We start from the raw sequence: 13,484 nt of genomic DNA, 5'->3' as shown, positions 1-13,484 counted from the left end.
ACCATTGCCAATAGCCCAATAGTCATTGCCTTTGTAGCAAGCATAAAGGTTTATATTTAAAAATCTATAGCACTTCAATTTTTTTTAATTACTAATTGAGTTCACAGGTGCTCCAGGATTAGACCATAAAAATGGTACACATTGTCTGTTCCTCCAGTTATGTAAACAATTTCAAATCCTAGAGTCAAATTGGCCATGTAATTTTCACTTTTGATTTCCAAAGCTGCCTTTTATGCTATTTCTATCCTTTCACTTTGAATATATTTCTGTTAGTCTTTGTATAGTATAGAGACTATTTTTCAAAAGTAACTTTTATTCAAGCAGTATTTTCCTGGAAGCCCTATACATAGAATTCAAGTCACACTGATTGGAAGAAATCAAAACTATTTACTTTACTGGCAATATGCTCACTCTATGTTCTAAAAACTCTTTCACTAAAAGAATCAAAATTTTTGGATAAATTAATATACATTCTTCCTCACAGCCTTGGCAAAGGCAAAAACTACCCTCTCGAAATAGCGAGCTTTCAAACCAGCCCCCTCAGTATTCTAACAGATATTAAATAAATAAAATATGAAATTATGTCAGAAATGACAAGCAATAATGAGAATCAGCAGTTAGATTGGTAGACAACAATAGTGTTTGAGTTCAGAGTACTTTACATATTCTACTCATTGGAATAAGAATGAGGATATTCCCACCCAGATCTTTAAATAAAAGGGACAATGGTAAATTGAGTTGGAAACAAGATACTATAAAAACATAAAAACGAGAGTTTAAAGGAAAAAAACAAAAATAATACCTATAAATGAAAAGGACAATCATTGAAAATAAAAAGCCAATAAATAAGTTAAACAAAAATTAGGAAAGATTAAGAGAGGATAAAGACCTAAGAGATAGTATATGAGGAAATAAACACATTTTAGCACAGAGAAACAAAGACAAATTTTCAAAATGAGATTATATTAAGAATCTAATGAGAAAGCAATACTTGTCAAATCAGATTACTAGAAGGAATATTAGATAAAGTAGGAGAGAAAAAGTTTTCAAAGAGATAATGAATATAAATTTTGGAAAATTAGTGACAGTATGGCTTCTCATTTTAAGAAGCATGATGAAACACAAGAACAATTAATAAACATAAATAAAACTGCAAAATATTAAAAACCAATAGAACATTATAGAAGCAGCAAGCGGGAAAAAATATTTTTTTTTGCAAAGGCATAGTAATATATTGACCACAGACTACTCAGCATTAGCAATATCAAGTCATAAAGGAAAAAAAGTCACAAAGTAACTGGAGGAGATAGACTTCATGATTGACCTCAGTCATCTTGCTTTCTGGTATACCAACCCTTGTATAATCCCTTTTACACTGGGAGTTGCTTATATATGGCAACAGAAGTGACACTGATAAACACTGTCATGAGTCACAATTCTCCTTCTCCCTTGGTTCTTGGAACTCTCAGTCTGGAGGAAGCTAGCTGTCATGTCATGACATTTCTTCAGTTTTGTAGAGAAGCTTACATGAGGAGATAAAACCTATTGATAATCAGCATCAATTTCCCAGTCATACAAGTAAGCTATCTAGAGAGGAAATCCTCTAAGCAAGCTTTCAGGTGACTGTACCCTTGGACCAAATCTTGATCAAGAACTCTCCAGCTAAGCCACTCAAAAATTCTTAATTCTCACAGAAACTGTGAGAGATTATGTTTATTGTTGTTTTAAGCCACTGGGTTTTGGGGTAATTTATTATGCAACTGCAGATACTACTACAGCCATGGAGTAATGTCTTCAATATGCTAAAAGAAAAGTAACTATCCATCCAAAAGTGTATACCCAGACAAGATATTATTCATCATGAGAAAAAATAAAGTAATATTTAGACAAACAGTAACAGAGTCTATCCTCCAAAGAAACTGTTATGTATAAAGGAATGTCTAGTGGGTAAAATTCAGGAAGAAAGAAAATAATCCCAGAATAAAATTTTGAGATGTCAGAAAGCATGGTGAACTAAGAACCCAGTAAACATATGATTAAATCTAAACAAATTGAACTAAACCAGACTTTAGGATATGCTGTGGTCTGCATTTGAAGGCTGAGAAGGATGATAATTTGCCCTTGGATCAAGTTAGTAGTCATTTTTACTTCAGATTTTTATTAAAATAGTGAATTAGACATATATCTGTATATATGTATGTATATGCATATGTATGAGTGTTTTATATGGTCAAATATACAGAATACATGAAAATGATAATCATAAAACATAGGACAATGGTTACTTCTGGGGTTGGAGAGAGGAGAGGAGGATGTGATTGAAGAGGGAAGGGACCCACAAGAAGCTACATCTTTATAAGTAATGTTTCATTTCTTAAGCCAAGTAATGAGAATATAGGTGGCTATTTCTTATTTTTTATAACTTTCCCTAAATGTTAAATATTTATTAATTAATTTAATAAATGAGAGTCACAAAGTCACCTGTTATCCACTTCCTCACACCAACCTCAGCAAAGATTAATGAAAAATCCTTGTGAGGATTTTTAAAACTCTGAGCAGAGTTTCCAAACAGAGCTGTACTTCAGATTTACCAATACAATTAAAGACACAGAATTCTAGCCCTCTCTTAGAAGTTTTTGAATTAATAGTACTGGGATGAGTTTAGCAAAGTTGGATTAAAGATTGTCCTGATGAACCATAGTGCATCAGCACTGGACACAGAAAATAACTCATCCAAATATGCTCAAATGATTTTAACAAAAATGCAAAAGTAATTCAATGAAGATAGACTTTTTAATAAATGATGTTGAAACATTTGGGCATTTGTGGGCCAAAAAAAAAAAAAAGTCTTGACCTACACCTCAAATCTTATACAAAATCAACCCCAAGTAAATCATAGACTTAAATGTAAAATGTAAAACTATGGAACTTTTAGGAAAAATTATAAATGTGAAAATGTTCAGCAATTAGGTGTATGGCAAGAGTTCATAGACTTGACACCAAAAACATAATGTATAAGCTGAAAAAGTAATTAACTGGACCTCATCAAAATTAAAAACTTTTGCTTTGTGAGTCTCTGTGAAGATGATGAAAAGACAAGCTACAGACTGGGAAATACTTGCAGACTGCATGTCCAATAAAAGATTTATTTAAAGAATAGGTAAAGAGTTCTCAAAACTATAAAACATTCCAATATGACAAACAACAAAAGATATGAGCAGATATTTCAATGAAGAAGGTATACAGGGACACCTGGGTGGCTCAGCTGTTGAGTGTCTGCCTTTGGCCCAGGGCATGATCCTGGAGACCCTGGATCGAGTCCCACATCGGGCTCCCTTCATGGAGCCTGCTTCTCCCTCTGCCTGTGTCTCTGCCTCTCTCTCTCTCTGTGTGTCTCTCATGAATAAATAAATAAAATCTTTAAAAAAAAAAGGTATACAAATGGGAAATCAATATTTAAATGTTGTTCAACATCATTGGCCATTAGGGAAAGGCACGTTTAAAACCACAATGATGTATCATTATATATCCATCAGAATGACTAAAATTATTGAAAAAGTAGTATTGTAGAGAAAGTGAGTCACTTGCATACTCCTTTTTTTTTTAATTTTTATTTATTTATGATAGTCACATAGAGAGAGAGAGAGAGAGAGGCAGAGACATAGGCAGAGGGAGAAGCAGGCTCCATGCACCGGGAGCCGACGTGGGATTTGATCCCGGGTCTCCAGGATCGCGCCCTGGGCCAAAGGCAGGCGCTAAACCTCTGCGCCACCCAGGGATCCCACTTGCATACTCCTGATGAAAATGTAAAATGGGACAGCCACCCTAGAAATGAGTATGGCAGTTTCTAATCGTGCTTACCGTACACCTAGTAGTTGTACTCATAGGCATTTATCTCAGAGATATAAGAACATCTGTTCAGAGAAAAATATGTAACAAATGTTCATAGCAGCTTTATTCATAATAATCAAAGCCTGGAAAAAAACACATGCTCATTCAAAGAGGTGAATGGTTCAATCGTGGTATATCGTACCATGGAATACCACTCTTCAGTAAAAGGGAAATGATCTACTGATGCACACAACTTGAATGTATCTCAAGGGAGGTATGATGATTGAAGAAAACCAACCTCAAAGGTTACATGCTGCATAACTCCATTTACATAGCATTCTTAAAATTACAAAATTATAGAGAAGGAGAATAGATTAATAATAGTTGTCATGGGTTAGAGAGGGCAGAGGAAGGGAAGTAGATGTGGCCATGAAAGGATACCACAGAGGATCCTTATAATGAAATTATTCTATAACTGTGATGGTCTATGCATCTGACAAAACTATTAGTTGCACAGAACTAAACAAACATTCAGACACACAAATGAAGGCATGTAAACTAGTGAAATATTAATAAGGCAATAATATAAAAATTAAGATAAACTTAATTTGATTACAGCAAAATAAATTTTCTGGTTGTACTATTATAATTTAGTGTTACAAAATGTCAGGGTGAGGGATGGGCAAAGGAGCAAAGGATCTTCATAATTTTCCACAATTGCATGTGAATCTACAGTTACCTCAAAACAGAAAGTTTAAAAAAATCATTCAACATATAATATACTGAAAATATAAAGAAAATAAGTACTGATGGGCTCTTTTTTCAAGGATAGTATAATTAGGGTATAATTGGAATGCAACACACCCAGGAATAATATCTGAACAAGTGAAGGCCGCAAACTACCTTCTAGTTCAGTTTTTATAGGTAACCTCCAGACCTCAAAAAAAACAAGAGGGGCTTGCAGCTTTGGGGCTAGCATTGAATTACTGAAGGCAACAGAGGACAATGTGCATGTTCTTTTTTTTTTCCGTAGGCATTTTTATCTTTCCTTCAAATAAATATTAAATATATTTTTCTAGTATTATTATTATGGAAGACATCAAATTAATATAGCATTCCAAAGTGACCAAATGTTCAAACCTGTCTTGGGTTGATCAATCTTTATTTTATTTATTTATTTATTTATTTATTTATTTATTTATTTATTTATTTGGTTTTATTTATTATTATTTATTTATTATTTTATTTATTTTATTATTTTAATAATGCCCTAAAGCGATTGCAATACAGTGGTCTAACTGGTATTTGGAAATTATTGTTCTAGTGAATCCATGGAAAATAGTTTGCAAATGATATTGCTTTGTTTATCAAATGTATTCTGGGATAAATTACCTTAGAAATGTGTTTCATAAGAAAATAAGGTCCTCTTTTCCTCCAGTATGTCTTATGCTAACCAGACAATTGAAAAAATGATATTAATGTTTTGCCATAAGCCACAGAAGGAAGCTCTGATATAAAGGCCATGAGTGGCATGGGAATGGAGAACAACCCAAGTGGGGAAAAGAGCTAAGTCCATCAGTTTTTCCCTCCCCTTCATCATCATTTTAGCACAGGTGAACTTAAAGCCTAAGTCCCACTAAGATAGTTTATTTTATTTATTTACTTTAAAATTTTTAATTTATTTACTCATGAGAGAGAGAGAGAGAGGCAGAGACATAGGCAGAGGGAGAAGCAGGCTCCCTTTGGGGATCCTGATCTGGGACTCCATCCCAGGACTCCAAGATCACAACCTGAGCCAAAGGCAGATGCTCAACCATTGAGCCACTCAGGTGTCCCTAAGTAAGATAGTTTAGCTTCAAAACCTTTACAGTTCTTCACAGAACTACTCAATCTATGTATCAACATTAAGAAAAAAATATAATATGATGAAACATCCCCTAACTAGAGCACTAATATAAAAATTAAGATAACCTTACAAGAGATTATAATGACATTCTTGGTATTATGACATTTAAAGTTGCTTCTAGAAGATTTTAGTAAAAGATTTATTTCTACCAAGGGAGCATATATAAACTCAACTAAAAATAATATTGTTTATCAGTGTGAAGGAGGTAACTTCAGAATTAACCTTTTAAAACAGATGTGTGTATAATATAGCGAAAGGAATTTAGAATTTAAACAATGGTAAATTGCATAATATTTTTTTTTGCATAATATTTTAAAACCCTTCATAGTTTAAAACTATTCTTAGCACCCCCCAAAAAAAGAACTGATTATTAAACTTCAAATGTTTTTAGACTTTTTAATAAAAATCTAAACCAAGAGAATTGATATGAATGTCTTTGTTGTTGCTGTCATAATAAATGTTTTACTTCTTAGGTCCCTGAAATACATTTCAGGTTGCTTCATGAAGCAAGTTTTGACACATGAAGAGCCCTGAATGAATGTTCTTTAACAAAAGACATTTCTGGAGAATTTAAGCTCTTCAGCTAAAAGAGTTTTCTTTAGAGGGAAAGGTTTTTCAGGATTTATTCAGCAGCACTTGTGGGAATATTTCTGCAGCTTGCCAAACCTAAATTCTCTTTCATGAGTGCACTTTTGGACAACATTCAAAAATGGACCATAAAATTAGGTCACAAAGCAAGAAATTAGGCTTTGACATCCGTGTTTTACCACTTTCCCTGGTATTTCTGCTGTATTATAAATATTCTTGGCATTGCTACCAGCTGTTAGGAAGACCTTACTGACGTCTGGCTGAACATAATGTTTACCAAAATAGAAAATGCAATCAAGACTATGCTTTTCAGATGCCCCCCCTTACGTCTTATATATTATATTAAGCACAATTTCTTAATGTAAGTCTGAGATTTAAAGGTAAACAAAAGAAAAAAGACTTTCACTATCTGAAACTGTTTTTTGGTCTAATTTTTAAACTCTATATGACACATGAAATTTGGAAATATTTTGGGAAAAGAGTAGCTGAAATTAAAGCAGGTAGCACAAAAACTGTTTCAATCTTATATCCTAAATCAAGTTTAAAATGTGTATATAGTTATATTAGAAGTTTGTATTCATATTGTTTTACGTGGATTTTTATTTAGATAAGTAGTGTGTGTGTGTGTGTGTGTGTGTGTGTGTGTGTGTATGAAGCTTTCCACTTTATTCCTAAAGCCAAAATACAGTTGCAGAATGGAAATGGATGTAAGTTAGATGCCATCTCTATTTGATGTAATCTGTTGAAATTTTTATTACTTGGCCTAATGATATGGTTACTAGACTCTTTCTTAAGGAGGTTATGTTGGTTGATGACTAACCCAGTTTTAAAACTTGTGTTGAATGAGTTAACATAGCCAAATAAATAACCTGATGCAAGCTGTCGATATACTTTTTAGTCTGAATAATACTGCTATATTTTAAATCATCAATGTGTTGACTAATGGTCTTTTCTTCAGGAAATGCTCTTGAATATTTATTACTCCCAGCTGCTCTATATTAGTAGAGTTTATACCCAGAGCATCGGTCTCTTTGCTGTCCAAGCAAAATTGTTTCTGATGTATCTAACAGAGATTGTTGTTCCAGGTTAATTAGTACTCTTTCTTAAAAAAATATGAAATTGATAAACATTTTCCTTAAGATAAAAACGTTTTAATGGTCCTCTTATTGTCAAATCATGCATTAATTGAATCTTGTTTCCCCCTAACTTCTTCACAGTAGCTATATGAAATCTCTGCAACTATGTTCAGATTTGAATATACATTTTTAAATCTAGAATGAATCCTAGAAGTTATCTAGATAATTCCTATCTCTTTATTTTGTGTAGTGGGACTCAGAGAGGCTTGCCCTGTATTACCCATCTACGTAGTGACAATCATCTTGGACACTCAGTCCAGTTTTCTCATGGTATTAGGCTTCTTCCAGAGAATACGTTTAAATAAAACTGATCATTAATTTCTAAAACATCTATAGCTAATACTTTCATACTCTAAAACTTTGTATAGTTAATTTGGTATAGTACCAAGTCCATTCTAGAATTGCTATAAGTAAGTAGTAAAAGTTAGTGCTTGCAGCTTTTGCACTTTTCTCTTTCCCTTCTCATTGTTTGGCAAATCTAATAAATAGTAGTTAAAGTTTTAAAACATTGTGGAAAAAGATAAAGCCATGGACAGTTATTAAAAAGAGATTAAATTACTAACTCTTTGATTATTTAGAGTTCGATTTGTGTGACTAACACAGAGACCTTGGATATTAATGAAAGCAAAAGGAAGGAAAGTCTGCCATCATGTTAAAATTTATGGAACTTCTGGTGCTAAATTACAATTTAAGTTTCCATGGTATCTGGCATAAATACTCCCTTTGTGTTAAAGTCCAAAACTCAAATTGTTATCAAATACACAACTGTGGATATATATTCAAAATTATTAAGACATGAAGTACCTAAATGAATTCAAAAGGACTTTTGAAATTAATCAATTTATTTGTTATAAAATTAGGAGGAACAGACAAAATAGGTTCCTATAATATACATACCAAGTTGGGCAGGCATACCAGTACACACACACCTTATAACTCTCCCCCCCAAACTTCATGGAACTATATGAAAAGATCCAGAAAAAAGAAACACTTATATAGGCAGAAAGATGTGCCCAGATCATCATAGTCAAACCAGAAAGAAGAGTTGAGGTAGTTTTTCAAGTATTTGGGTCAGAAAAACACACATTTACCTCAGATACTTGGATAATTGCCTCTACTTTCCACTTGTGTTATCCAAGAAAGTTTGCCACAGAGACAGACTAAAGATTTCATCTCATCAGCCCTCGCGGGACTAAGACAGGAAAATGGCCCTTGCTGCCCACACTGGCTGGAACAATGACTGACTGGGCGCCATCCTGAGGCATCCCATCCCCACTTGGCACTAAATCACAGGGATACATTTATTAATAGTGAAGCCTTCCCAGAAATTGAGCCTTCTCCTTACCATTGAGATCTACAGATTCAGAAGCTGCTAGGAGGCAGTTCTCCATAACAGTTACATGCCAAAGCTGTAATAATGAGCTGGAATGTGTATCTGTTTTTAATAAATACAGAATTTAGAAAGTAGCTTGATTGTTTCAAAGTTAGAATTCATTAATAGTCCCATTTTTAAAAAGCTTTAGTAAAAAATAACATCTTTTCCAATTACTAGTGACATTACAAACTACACCAATAATTTGAAATTGTATTTATCAATGTAAGTTCAATGCAAACTGATGTAAATCCAGTAGTTTTCAAATATACCAACAAAGTATGTAATTCATTCAGAATAAGTCACCTATTTTAAGTTTTAAGATGAGTGTTGAAAATTATCTAGTTTAACACTTCATTTTGCAAATTCAAAAATTGCCAACTGTGAGGATAATAAACTGGTAGACAACACTATAAAGTATACATCAATGCAAATTTAGGTTACTTTTCTCTTTCTTCACTGGAATACAGTGAGAGAAATTTCCTTGGAAGATTTCTTCTCCTCTTCTTTAATTAATTGTTCCTGTCTCATAATCAAACTGGTCAGCTTTTGGCAAACTAGAACTTATTCTTTGCTACACAGTCTGTCTATATTGATGGCTCCCTTAGAAAACAATCAGCAAACTTGCTGCTCCTCACTCTGATTCCTGGAGAGAAAGGAGGAAGGAGGAAAGCTTTACGGAACTTAATACCCATAGTATGCTTTTAGATGTTCCACTGCAGTCTATATTATAGACTTTATACATTTGGTATATTTACCAATGATACCAAATTTATCTGACAATTATGCCAATTATATCAAATTATAATAGCAGTACAGATAACCTGTGCAATCTAAAAATCTATGAGCAGGGCAGCCCCAGTGGCTCAGTGGATTAGTGCTGCTTATAGCCCAGGGTGTGATCCTGGAGACCCGGGATCGAGTCCCATATCTGGCTCCCTGCGTGGAGCCTGCTTCTCCCTCTGCCTGTGTCTCTGCCTCTCTCTCTGTGTGTGTCTCTATGAATAAATAAATAAAATCTTTAATAAATAAATAAATGAAAATCTATGAGCATAAATAAATGGCTATTAGTTCGTATTTTAAAAATAATTTCAATTTATATTGACAAAATATTATATGCTTGTAACTCCAATCTTTATGCTGTGAAAAGACATGTATTATGATTGTAAAATAAGGATATATAATTACATAATTTATTGTATAATATAGGACATAATATTATAAAGATATATATTATAAAAATATATCATGCATTCCATATATTGTGCATTTGTTATAGCATATAAAGATATATATTTATTAAAGGCTTATTGCTAATGGGGCACCATTTTAAGAGATGGATACTATTATCCTCAATAAACACATAGGAAAATTGAGTCCCAGTGAGACTAAGTTACTAGCCCAAGGACATATAGCTAAGTAAAAGAACAAGATTTGAATCCAAGCAGTCTGACTTCAGATGTAACATCCAAGCTCACTGCTAGAACACAATATAGAAAACACTAACTCAGATATAGTCAATGAAATAAAATAATCAGTGTGGGAAATTAAAAAGTAGGTAGGCCTCTTTCTTTATTGGTAAGAAATATTCTATAGAAAGTCACAGATGCACGTTTTTGCAATTTTATTTTTGCCCATGTTATTATTTATGGCTGGTGTAATAACAAGGGAAATGATAGTAATTTAAAAATATATATTTTAGCTACCCAACACCATACAATTATAATAGCAGAAAACAATAAATAGAGCAGATGACTTAAAAGCTTAATTTTAAAATCTGCTCTTTAGCTTTAAAAATTAATTCATTCAAAGTGTTTAACTGGCTTCTATTATAATGTATATGCCTACAGGACTTTCATATAAATTTTATCATGTCATCTTAACAAAATTGCTGTGAGGTAGTAGTGTAAGAACTGGTAATCCCATTTCATAAGCAAAGGAAATTTAAAAAAGGAAAAGAAATAGTGTTTAGCTCTCATCTTACAAAGCCAGAAAGTGGCCAGATACCAATGCTCCAAATTTACTACACAACTTATTTTTCTGTACTACTCCTTAATGTTTAACTTCCTGAAATACAAAAACCAGATCATATAATTTTTATTTTGCATCTGTTTCACGGTTGGCATATGGTTTATTTTATCAAATTAATTAAGTTGTCCACCCAAACCACTGTGAGACATTGATGATAATTCAAAGTTAAGTTAGAAAGGAGAGTAAAGTTTTAGGTTATTTGAAATCTGAATTTAAAATCTCCTATTTTTGGTTCATTTTATCAAACAAAAGAAGGCAAAAACACCTTGACTTCATTGCTGAAAACATAACCAAGGAAAGACTTAATGGTGTAAAACCCCAATTAACTAATTTTCTTACATATGATTTTTGTGGAATCTGCCATTTTAAGGTTCTGGAACATCCAATTTTTTCTTGATGGTGCTTTTGGCAGACTGGCTTCCTGCCACCAGCATCTCTCTGACACCAGCCAACATCACCAGTCCAGCCCTTGAGAATTCGATTGGGTTACAGGGTTTTTTTTCCCCACACCTAAACAAATAAAAATAAAGGAAACTCAAAAAAAACTTTACTCTCTAAACCTATGACCAGTTAAGAAATTACGAAGAGGATATTTTAGTCCTTTTGAATTCCTATCACACAACTCCTTATATTACCTTCATCATTCGGATTAATTAAAACATAATCGGGATCCCTGGGTGGCGCAGCGGTTTGGCGCCTGCCTTTGGCCCAGGGCACGATCCTGGGGACCCGGGATCGAATCCCACGTCGGGCTCCCGGTGCATGGAGCCTGTTTCTCCCTCTGCCTGTGTCTCTGCCTCTCTCTCTCTCTGTGACTATCATAAATAAATAAAAATTAAAAAAAAAGAATATCATGCTTTGAGGGATGACATGTCATTTAAAAAAAAAACATAATCAAAGAAAAAGGAAGAAATGTGAGAAGTGTTCTACAACTCTTTCTTGGTACCCTACGAATCCAACTGTACCATAGTTCATACCCTCCCCATTTCCTCTTGAAGTTGACTACAAGATCCCTGTACACCGCATGTATTATCTGAATGTGACTTAGGACATACCATTACATCCGCACGACATTAAGTTTGGTCTTTCCTCTGCTACAGCACTTTTCCATTGTCGTGTTTGGTTGCACAACACCACACAAGTCATTGTATAGTCTGACATGAATCCCAAGGCTTTTTTTTCTCCCTAAAAAAGTAAAAACACTATTTTAATTTCTAATTATCCAGTATTCACAGTCAGTAATGGCTATTCTGTGGACAGAAGAGGAGGTGAGGAAGCTGTCTGTGATTTATGTGCATTTCTCAGGGCAATAGGGGAGCACCAATTCCTTTGAAAGTGGTTTGGGATGGTGCAAGTGAGTAAGAGTTAGTGTATTGTAGGACAACCTTGAATCCACTTCACCCAAATCAAGCAACTGACACTGCATTGTGCAGCAGTTTAGGGAGACTCACTGTGTGACTGTGCATAGTACCCTCTTGCCAGACTTAAAACGTCAGATTTCAGAGAAGCAAACTCTGGCAGTATAGCAAAAAACACCAAAACTTTAAAGGTGGGGGGAAGGGTTAATGGATGGAATATATCCAAAATTATTGATTTCAGTTCTCATTGAAAAGACTTAGAAATCCTTTTTTGAGTTTTGCGACCTTTGTTACCATTTATTATAAGGACAAATGTTGCAAAAAGCAGTCAGCAGAAGCAAATTTTCTTAGATATTGTTTCCTATATTTAAATAGCTATCATCACAGAGACAGTAGTGGTTATAAAGTAGTCTAATAATCAAATTATCCTTACATATGAGTAAGGGAAAAGGGTGAATGATCATCCTATAAATTATATGATTTTTTTTCCTAATAATATAGTTAATATACACATACAGTCATTAAAAGATCTATATGGTGCATTAGAAAAGGTATGACTTTTCACATTAGATGAACATACCTTAGAAAGTCACTTCAGGGATGCCTGGATGGCTCTGTCAGTTAAGCATCTGTCTTCAGCTCAGGTCATGATCCCAGGGTCCTGGGATGAGCCCTGCATCAGACTCCCTGCTCATCCAGGAGCCTGCTTCTCCTTCTCCTTCTGCCACTCACTCCCCTGCTTGTGCTCTTTCTCTCTGTCAAATTAATAAATAAAATATTTTTAAAAAGTTTTTTTTTTAAAAAAAGAAAGCCACTTCACCTACAGATTAAGCTGTGGTCTTAGGCTAGTCAGTTAATCACTGTAAGCCTCAGATTCCATATTTATGAAAGAGAATAATAATAGTTGCAGTTCACACATTGACCAGGGAGACTTTTTATAAATATCTTCCTTTCATTCCTCCCACTATGCTACTAATGTGTGTGCATATCTCTATCTATCATCTATCTATCATCTATCTATCTATCTATCTATCTATCTATCTATCTATCTATCAAATGCCATAGTACTCAAGACACAAGTTCCCAAGACATCCAGTCCCAAACACTGATTAGTTTTTTAGAATCATTGCTAAATTCACCTTCTGTATTTTTTTTCTTAGTTAGAAGCCTTCAGGCATATGTCTTAGAACAAAGGTTCTAGTGTGCATTTGTTTGTTTGTTTGTTTGTTTATTGAAGGAGGTTCCAGCAACATCTCTTACTC

The 13,484-nt window shown here is 33.8% G+C and overlaps 1 protein-coding gene across 4 annotated transcripts in view; it reads left to right on the top strand.

Annotated features, from left to right (window-relative positions):
• CNTN1 (contactin 1) overlaps nt 1–13,484 on the top strand; it is a 349,722-nt gene that overhangs the window by 249,397 nt on the left and 86,841 nt on the right. The gene's annotated exons all lie outside the window — the stretch shown is intronic.

This window comes from Canis aureus, chromosome 25 (genome assembly GCF_053574225.1).
Source record: "Canis aureus isolate CA01 chromosome 25, VMU_Caureus_v.1.0, whole genome shotgun sequence".
NCBI lineage: Eukaryota > Metazoa > Chordata > Mammalia > Carnivora > Canidae > Canis > Canis aureus.
The sequence above is the reverse complement of the archived record's forward strand: the minus strand, read 5'-3'. Positions and strand labels throughout refer to the sequence as shown.